This window comes from Nycticebus coucang, chromosome X (genome assembly GCF_027406575.1).
Source record: "Nycticebus coucang isolate mNycCou1 chromosome X, mNycCou1.pri, whole genome shotgun sequence".
NCBI lineage: Eukaryota > Metazoa > Chordata > Mammalia > Primates > Lorisidae > Nycticebus > Nycticebus coucang.
In genome coordinates, this window is record NC_069804.1 from 114,020,473 (window position 1) to 114,030,322 (window position 9,850).

Sequence of the window (9,850 nt, forward strand, 5' to 3'; positions counted from 1 at the left end):
TTTAACTGGATGTCCTCTACTATATCTGGCTACCCAACACATAGAGGATTCTGTGGAGAATCAAGGTCGTTCAGACAGCAGGTCCAGCTGAGCTCCTAGCAGACACCTAGCGGTCATACATGTCAGGGCACTCTCTTGTATGTGCTACACAAGTGGAGTCTCAGGATGAATGTAACTGTAGGAGACAGAAACCACAGAGAAGAAAACATCCAGGTGAGCCCAGTTAACATAGAGAATCCTGAGATAATAAGAGGCTATTTGAGGATATTGGTTAAGCAGAAATTAAAATCCAAAACATTATGGATTTGGTGAACTTGTCCTCTTTTTCTGTGGTCTGTTCTTATTGAATAAGAAACAGATTCTTTTATCTTTGAAAGCTTAGTAGGAATTTCTTATAATTTTGATTATAATCAGAGTGTAGCTTCTATGGGACTAGAGATTTATGAACATGTCATCAATCCTGATTTGAAAGCATTTCCAGGGGAAAATTTCACAGTGTATAACTTTCCCATTACTCTTGGGATTTAGAACCTGATCCCATATGATGAGCTTTTACTGCAGTCATGTACATTAAGGTAATGAGAGGATGTGGCTACAACCCACTCCATGTGGAGGACCTCAGAGGTTGGCTTAGTAGGTATTCATTCCTAACAAGAGGTTTTTTTTTAATTCACTTTGACTAGTGTTTCCCAAGGAAAGTGTCCTGAAGCAGTCTTGTGCTACAGGGATCGCTATTGGCTAGGAAATCACTTTCCTCAGGCACACCTAGACAAGTCTTCTCCACCAGATAGCAGAGAGATATGCAGTGCAGTCCTTGGCCTTTGTGACTGTCCCAATGCACAGTCTTGGTGGACTATTCTTGGATTCACTCATAGGAAGCCCATGTGCCAACAAGTCCAAGTCACATTTTCCAGTACTATGTTTGATGAGGAATAAAATCCATGTATATTTTTCTTTTGTCATATTTCTTAGTTGGTTTAGAGCTGAGACTAGAAGAAAGAAGGCATTTTAGGGGCCCCTTTAGGATCCAAGCATTGTGAAACAGGACCATAGGAATAGTTGGGGAGCCAATGAGAGACATGGAAAAGGGGCAAGAGCTGTGGGCCTATTGTAAGACCACCCCCTTCAAGGGAAGCTTATTACACAGAGTTTTGAAGAGAGAAGGCTTGAGCTGAGCAACAGGTTTCTCCTTGCAAAGGAGTGTGCAGAGGCTAGAAATGTTTTCTTCCTGTGTGTCCATCCACATCGAAGAAAATTAAAGGAATGAGGGATAAGAAATTTGTCAAGGCAAATCATTGTATGGATCAGTTGACTAGATTTCTGCCTACTACACGACTATTTTACTATAGGTCTGCTTTCCTGAAATAACTCTGAGATATCTTCAATGACATGTTTTTGTGTTTCTAGATCATTAGTGAAATGACTGCATACACTTTCTTAGTCTGCCCAGCATGGCAGAACGCAGAAGTCTGTGTTGTCTGGACATTTGTTTGTTTGAAAAGTGACCTTAGGGGGTCAGCACCCAGACCCCTAGGGGAGGTGTCCTAGGGCTCTTGAAGACGAGCTAGTCCTCTGATGGGGCACATGTAAAACACACACCGTGGTTAGCAGTTAGCCATCTCTGGCAGAAAACTAAGACAATAATTCTGTGACTAAATGATCTGGGAACACCAATAAAATGTCATTAAGATATCTCAGAAGTATTTCAGGGAAGAATAGCTAGGACAAAATAGTCTTTTAGTGGGCAAAACCCTAGTTAGTTGAACCATACAATGGTTTTCCTGACACAGTTCTAATTTCCTGTCCCTGTTAATTTCCTCCATAGGGATGGACATGCAGGACCAAAACATGTCTAGCCTCTCCGGGCATAATTCCACTTATTGCTTTACTCCCAGTTTAGCTCCTTTGATTATTAAGTTTTCTTAGGTGGTGGCCTAACAAATGAAAGTGTTTTCTTTTCTGAGAAAGGCAAGGGGACAGTGCTCTGTGCGGAGGCATTTCCAGTATCAAGGACAAGCCTGAGCTTTGAGGTTGCCCTGAAAACTTGACCCCATTATGGCGACTGTGCTGGCTTTTCATAGAAACCTACAGTGTGACTGGTCACCCATTCCAGAGCTGCTAGGCCTGCGGCCACATACACCAGGGCTGGAGGGTTCAAAACTGGCCAGGGCCTGCCAAACAACAATGACAACTACAACAAAAAAATAGCTTGGAGTTGTGGTGGTCGCCTGTAGTCCCAGCTACTTGGGAGGCTAAGGCAAGATAATCGCCTAAGCCCAAGAGTTTGAGGTTGCTGTTAGCTGTGATGCCAGGGTACTCTCCTGAGGGCAACATAGTAACACTCTGTCTGAAAAATAGAAAAAAAAAAAAAGAATGAAAGAAAGAAAGGAAATGAACCTAGAGTGGCCTGGTGAGAGGAGTAGGGACCTACTTTCAGATGTTTGGATTTACCTGTGGGGCGGATGCCCCACCATGGCAGCTGAATCTCCCTAGGGAGTGAGGAGAGGAAGGGATTCGTGCTTGCTTTGGAACTTTGTTTTCCCCTGTCTCTTGAGGGGTATATGGGACCCTCCTGACCCCAGTGAGGGTGGCATCCTGCTCCAGGATGTCCTGCTGCTACTTTCCTTGTGAAGGTGGGCATCAGAGGATGAGACAGGTAACAATCCTGCCTGAGCCCCGCCTCCCCCTCTGTTAAATGGGCATTCTGTCTCTCTCCTGGTAGCTCTTCTTGCAGGTGACTGAACTTCTATGAATCAGGTATCTGAAGGAGGCGAGTTCTAAGGATCTGCATCATGATGGCTGCAGAAGTTTCTCCAGATTTGAATGGAAACAGTCTTCAGGAGACCCAAACGCTTCCATCCCAGGTGGAATATGGCACCTGATTCTAGTGAGTTTATAGATCTGAACAAAACATGTTGTGGGATAGCTCCGATGAGGCTCACAAAATAGAGTAAAAGTAAAGAAGCTACTTTGATGTCATCATTGGACAAGAGCCTTAGCAGATGGCATTCCTTCCCATCAGTAACTACAGGCTTTGTTGTTGCTCTTGAGGGCCATCTGAGAGATATCTTACTTTGTCATTAAAGAATGAATTTTTAACTTAGGGAAGGAGCTTGATGTTTAACATGATTTGCAATATTAATTAATTTTCTGACTACCTTTTTTTTTTTTTTTTGAGACAGAGTCTCACTCTGTCGCCTTGGGAAGAGTGCTGTGGCACCACAGCTCACAGAAATCTCACTCTCTTGGGCTGAAGTGATTCTCTTGCCTCAGCCTCCCGCATAGTTGGGACTACAGGTGCCTGCCACAATGCCTGGCTATTTTTTGGTTGCAGTTCTCATTGTTGTTTGGCAGGCTGGGGCAGGCTCGAACCTGCCAGCTTGGTGTATATGGCTGGCACCTTACTCACTGAGCTACGGATGCCAAGCCAATTCTCTGACTACTTAAATAATAATAATAATCAGTCATTCCCAAGTACATCTCAAATGAACATTGATACATGCAGTTAGTTAAAAGGTCTTCCTGGCAGTTTGAGATTATAAATGTCCATCCTTCCATGGTTTCCATGTTTTTATCTATTTTGCAATGCATTTTTCTAAGATTGCAAAAGTTTATCAAGTGTTCACATCGTTCAAATGTCAGGTACAGGCCGTGTTCTGGGTGTCAGTCGGTCATGGAACTGCCGCCCAGGGCCACGTGGTGGGCTGCGGGGCTTGGAGGCCCAGCTGAGCCGGCTGTGGGAGCGAGACCCCACAGCAGAGAGGATGGAAGCAGAAGCAGTCCAGAGGCGGCGGAGGTGGTGGTGGAGGCTGCCAGGGTGACGGGAGCCGCCGGGGGTATTCAGTCATGAAACGAGTGCCTGCAGAGCAGATTCAGAGGGCAGTGTCCTGCTACCTCAAATGCTGGCAATGCTTGGGCTCAGATGGTCCCTTGAAGCAAGGGCTGGGAACTCTCACAACTGCTGAGGACATGGCGGTCAAGCAAACAGTTCAGTCAGAATCTGGTTGTGCCAACATAGTGTCTGCAGCCCTTTGCCAGCCAGAGCCCCATCAATACGAAGTACAGTTTGGATGACTGCGGGATTTGCTCACTGGTTCTGATTCCCAGCACAGCCACGAAGTGATGCCTCGCCTCTATCCTCTCTTTGTCTACCTCCATCTCAAGCTGGTCCAGAACAGTTCCAAGAGCACAGTGGAAAGTTTTTACAGCCGCTTCCATGGAATGTTTCTGCAGAATGCTAGCCAGAAGGATGTCATTGAGCAACTACTGACCACTCAGACCATCCAGGACATCCTGTCTGACTTGAAGCTCCAAGCATTCCTAGATAACAAGTATGTCTTCTGTCTCCAGGAAGACAACTACCACTACCTTATCCTCTACCTCCAAAGTGACAACAATACTGCCCTATGCCAAGTCCTTACCTTACATATTCATCTCAATGTGCAACCTGCCAAGGCAGCAGACTACCAGCTCTGTGCCAGGGGCAGCTCCTCTCTCAGAGAGAGCAATGGCTTAGAGCCCCCTGATGTAGCCAGCCCTATTCTACAGAATGAGGCTGCCCTGTAGGTCCTGCAGGAGAACATTAAGCAAGTCAAGGATGGACCTCACTCCCGCATCACCATCTGCTTCTATGCCTTCTATAGCACAGAGCAGCTGCTGAACACTGCAGAAATCTCCCCTGATAGCAAGCTGCTTGCTGCTGGGTTTGACAACTCTCTCATTAAACTTTGGAGTTTACGATCCAAGAAGTTAAAATCAGAGCCCCATCAAGTGGATGTGCCCTGCATCCACTTGGCTTGTGACATTCTAGAAGAGGAGTATGACGAGGATGCCAATGCCGGCACAAATATGAAGATACTGCGAGGACACTGTGGACCAATGTACAGCACGAGGTTCCTTGAAGAAAGCTCAGGCTTACTTTCTTGTTCTGAGGACATGTCCATTTGATACTGGGACCTGGGGAGCTTCACCAACACTGTGTTGTACCAAGGGCATGCCTACCCCGTGTGGGACCTGGACATCAGCCCATATAGTCTGTACTTCGCCAGTGGGTCCCATGACCGCACCACCAGGCTGTGGTATATTGATTGGACGTACCCACTGAGGATACCTCCTACCTCCTACCCACGTACGTCCACACCTGGCAGATGTGGACTGTGTCCAATTCCACCCGAATTCAGACCACTTACCTACAGGCTCCACTGACAAGACTGTGTGGCTGTGGAACACCCAGCAGGGGAACTCAGTGAGACTTTTCAGAGGCCACCTTGGCCCTGTGCTTTCTCTTTTCTTCTGTCCCAATGGTAAGTACTTGGCATCTGCAGGCGAGGACCAGTGCTTGAAACTGTGGGACTTGAATGCTGGGACCCTTTATAAAGAACTGAGAGGCCACACAGACAATATCACCAGCCTCATCTTCAGTTCAGACAGCTGCTTAATCACCTCTGCCTCTATGGACAACTCGGTACATGTCTGGGATATCAGGAACACTTACTGCAGTGCGCCTGCTGACGGCTGCTCCAGCGAGCTTGTGCGCGTGTACACCAGGCACATGAGCAGCGTCCTGAGTGTGCAGTTCATGGCCTGTAACCTTCTTCTGGTGACTGGAATTACACAAGAAAATCAGGAACATTAATTTTTTCCTTTGTTGGAATGGACTGGTGCAGTGGTGGAAGGCCTTCAGTTGTAGTCCTTCCACAAGTTGAGACTGAATCACTGACTGTGAAAGAGCACCCTGCTCCCCTGTCTCCTGGGCCCTCATCCCAGGAAGGTCTTTTTTTCACTCAGCCCAGGAAGGTCTTTTTCACTCAGCCCCCCAGCATCAAAGGCCTGGGTTGGGGTTGGAGACTGAGACAAGGCAGTGGTGACTGGACACAAAATCTAGAATTAGGATGCTCCAGAGGCCCCGTGGCATGCCCTACACGAGTGAGCACCTTCCTGTCTCTGTCTCTTCTACCCCATTCGCTGCCCAGGGCTGGTCTGCGTAGAGGGTGGTTGCAGAGCACTCTAGAAGCCAGTGGCAGAGGTATCACCTATGTCTAGTCCTTGGTGGAAGGGAAGTCCTTATTGGTGAAGGGATGTTGGGGTGGGTACTAGGAAAGGGGAGGGGATGATCCTGACCAAAAGTCTTTCCTTTTTCATAATTACAGAGAACCAGGATTTTTTATTAGTGTTATTATAATTATTACTATTGGCTCGCGCCTGTGGCTCAAGCGGCTAAGGCTACAGCCACCTACACCTCAGCTGGCCGGTTTGGATCCAGCCTGGACCTGCCAAACAACAATGATCACTGCAACAAAAAATAACTGGGCTTTGTGGCGGGCACCTGTAGTGCCAGCTATTTGAGAGGTGGAGGCAGGAGAATTGCTTGATCAGTCCAGGAGCTGGAGGTTGCTGTGAGCTGTGATGCTATGGCGCTCTACCCAGGGCAACAGCTTGAGGCTCTATCTGAAAAAAAAAATATTATTATTACTGAGAAGAGGAAACCTAGCACTGGCAGAGGTGACCTTCTTTGCTTTTCTCCTTCAGGTTTGACTTTTGGCACTGGCTTTGACATTTGGAATTTTGAGGTTCAGCGAATTCTGAGAATCTGGTAGCCCAGTGTATTAGAGAAATGGAAATTTTGGGTGGTAGACTGATCTCATCAGTTGACATGTTCCTGGAAGTGGGTGAGTGGGTTTGATTGAGAACATTTGGGCTCTCGGGCTTTTGCAGTGATGGTGGGGAAAAAATTCATTCCATGACTGCACTTCTATTATGAATTTTATCTGCTCAAAAGAAAGAAAATGATAAAGAATAACTTGGAGTAGTAAGTCACAAGATAGAATTAGAGAAATGTAGAATTTCCAAATGACCCTTCAGAGGTGTAGCTTTCTCTGTATTTTTCTTGCCTGTGATGATACGTTCCCACCTCCTGCACTCCAATCCCAGGAGGCACACATATCAAAGTATGCTCTAGGAAAAACCAAGTTCTAATTTTTGGAAAAGGATTTAATATTTCTGTTTTCTGAAGAGAGTTATTTTGTATTTTTTGTTTTTTCAGTTTTTGGCCAGGGCTGGATTTTAATCTGCTCACATTTATGGGGCCGGCACCCTACTCCTTTGAGCCATAGGCACTGCTGTTGTATTTTGTTTTCTATTAAAATACATTTAATTTTTTTTTTTTTTTTTTAGACACAGTTTCACTTTGTGGCCCTTGGTAGAGTGCTGTGGAATCAGAGCTCACAGCAACTTCCAACTCTTGGGCTTAGGCAATCCTCTCCCTCAGCCTTTTGAGTTGCTGGGACTACAGGGGCCCGCCCGGCTATTTTTTGGTTGCAGTTTGGCCAGGGCTGGGTTCGAACCCACCACCCTCGGTATATGGGGCCGGTGTCCTACCGACTGAGCCACAGGCCCCGCCCAAATACATTTAGTTTCAAAAAAAAAAAAATGTCAAGTACAAGAATTCAGTATTTGCAAAACTAAGAATTGCCTTATAGTTTGTCCTATGGTGATACTCAGCTACATCCCCTAAAATAACCAGATGTCTCTAAATATCATTATTACTTCCCAGGACATTCTAATTTCAGTTAGGTAATGACTGGCTACATACAGTTCTGTAATGACTAGCTACATCCCAGCCACATACACCTGCCTTTCCCACCACACTGTCCCCGGGCCAACACAGAGTGTCTGTCACCATACATTACTTTTCAAGTCCTAGAAATGTATTTAAGTTGAATAATACAGGTTTTTTTTAACCAGGGCCTGTCTTATTTATTTTTAGATTTGTTCATTTTATTGCATGTGTATGTATGTTGATGTATTTAATGGGTATTTTTTCATTGCTGAATTGTATTCCAATATATGTCTATGCCAAACGTTTTATTATTTATACACTTGTTGATAGACATTATGATTAATTCAATTTGGGGCTCTTGTAAATACAGGTGCTGTGAATATTTGTGAATAAATCTTTCCATGGAAATATACTTTCTCTCTTATTGGTTCATTGGCTGGATCAGATGAAAGATGTAAGATTGACAGTGTAGAAACTGCCAAGGCATTGCCAAGTATTTGCATTTTTCATTGCCACCAGCAGAGTATGAGAGCTGTATCCTCCAGACACTTGCCAATGCTCGGTGTGGTCAGTCTTTTAATTAGGTTATTTTTCCAGAATGTGATAGTATCTGATTATAGGTTTCAGCTTTCTTTCCCTAATGGTTAATGATGCTGAACATCTATTCATATGCACACTTGACATTTGTCTATCTTCTGTGGTGCAGTGTTTACTCAAGTCTTTTATCTATTTACTTCTTGGAGTGTTTGTTTTCCTCCTCCTGAGTTTTGTAAGATTTTCTTTGTTCTAGTTGTTTACCAGATAAATGATTTTCAAACATGTTCTCCCAGCCAGGGGCTTGTCTTTTTATCATCTCAACAGTGTTTTTTAGAAAAGCCAAAGATAATGTTGAAGAAGCCCAATTTATGGATTCCTTCAGGTATGGTTTGCAGCTTTGTTGTCTCATTGATGAAATCTTTACTGAGCCTAAGGTCATGGGAATTTTCTCCTGCATTTTGGGGTATAAGTCTTGTAGCTTTAGGGTTCATGTTTATTTAGATCTATGACCCATTTTGGATTAACTTTTGTAAATGGTACTATATTTCGATTACAGTTTATATGTGTGAGTATAGATATCCACTTGTCCCAGCAGAAGTTGTTGAAAAGGCTATCCTTTCTCGGCTTGGCTCCTGTGGCTCAAGCAAGTGTCTAAGGCCCAAGCCACATACACCTGAGCTGGCGGGTTCGAATTCAGCCTGGGCCCGCCAAACAACAATGATGGCTACAACCAAAAAAATAGCCAGGTGTTGTGGTGAGCTCCTGTAGTTTCAGCTACTTAGGAGGCAGAGGTAGGAGAATTGCTTGAGCCCAGGAGTTGGAGGTTGCTGTGAGCTGTGATGCCACCGCACTCTACTCAGGGTGACAGCTTGAGGCTCTGTCTCAAAAAAAAAAAAAGTAAGAAAATACTATCCTTTCTCCACTGAGTTACTTTTTAATTTTTTTTTTGCACTTTGGGGCTGGTGCCCTACTCCTTTGAGCCACCAGTACTGCTGAGCTGCCTTTGTATCTTTGTAAAATCTCAGTTGTCCATACAGTTACAGGGCTATATCTGAATTCCTCATTTTGTTCCTTTGATCTTTTCTACCTCAGTGTTAATAGTACCCTGTCTTGATTACTGTAGGTTTGTAAGGAGTCTTGAAATGAAGTAATATTTCATCTCTAGCTTTGTCTTTTCTAAAGTTGTTTTCAAGGCCGGGCAGGGTGGCTCACTCCTGTAATCCTAGCACTCTGGGAATGTGAGGTGGGTGGATTGCTTGAGCTCACGAGTTTGAGTCCAGCCTGAGCAAAGGCAAGACCCTGTCTCTAGTAAAAATAGAAAAACTGAAGCAAGAGTATCACTTGAGCCTGAGTTGGAGGTTGCTGTGAGCTATGATGGCAGGGCACTCTACCCAGGGCGACAGCTTGAGACTTTGTCTCAAAACAAACAAAGAAAATGAATAAAAATGAATAAATAAATATATATATATATAAAGTTGTTTTCATATCTAGGTTATTTCTAGCATTTCCACATGAATTTTGGAATGAATGTGTTAATATCTCATAAAATGTGTTTGGTAGGATTCTTACTGAGTTTGAGTTTACATTGAATCTATAGATCGGATTGGGAAGAATTGAATTCTAAACAATTGATCAGGCATGGTGGCTCACGCCTGCAATCCTAGCACTGTGGGAGGCCAGGGCAGGTTGATAACCTGAGCTCAGGACTTCCATACCAGCCTGAGTAAGAGTGAGACCCTGTCTCTACTAAAAATA

General features: G+C 44.6%; 1 pseudogene; it reads left to right on the forward strand.

Annotated features, from left to right (window-relative positions):
* The first annotated feature begins 3,846 nt into the window (after nucleotides 1-3,846).
* LOC128578507 (TAF5-like RNA polymerase II p300/CBP-associated factor-associated factor 65 kDa subunit 5L) lies at nucleotides 3,847-5,635 on the forward strand (annotated as a pseudogene).
* The last annotated feature ends 4,215 nt before the right edge of the window (nucleotides 5,636-9,850 follow it).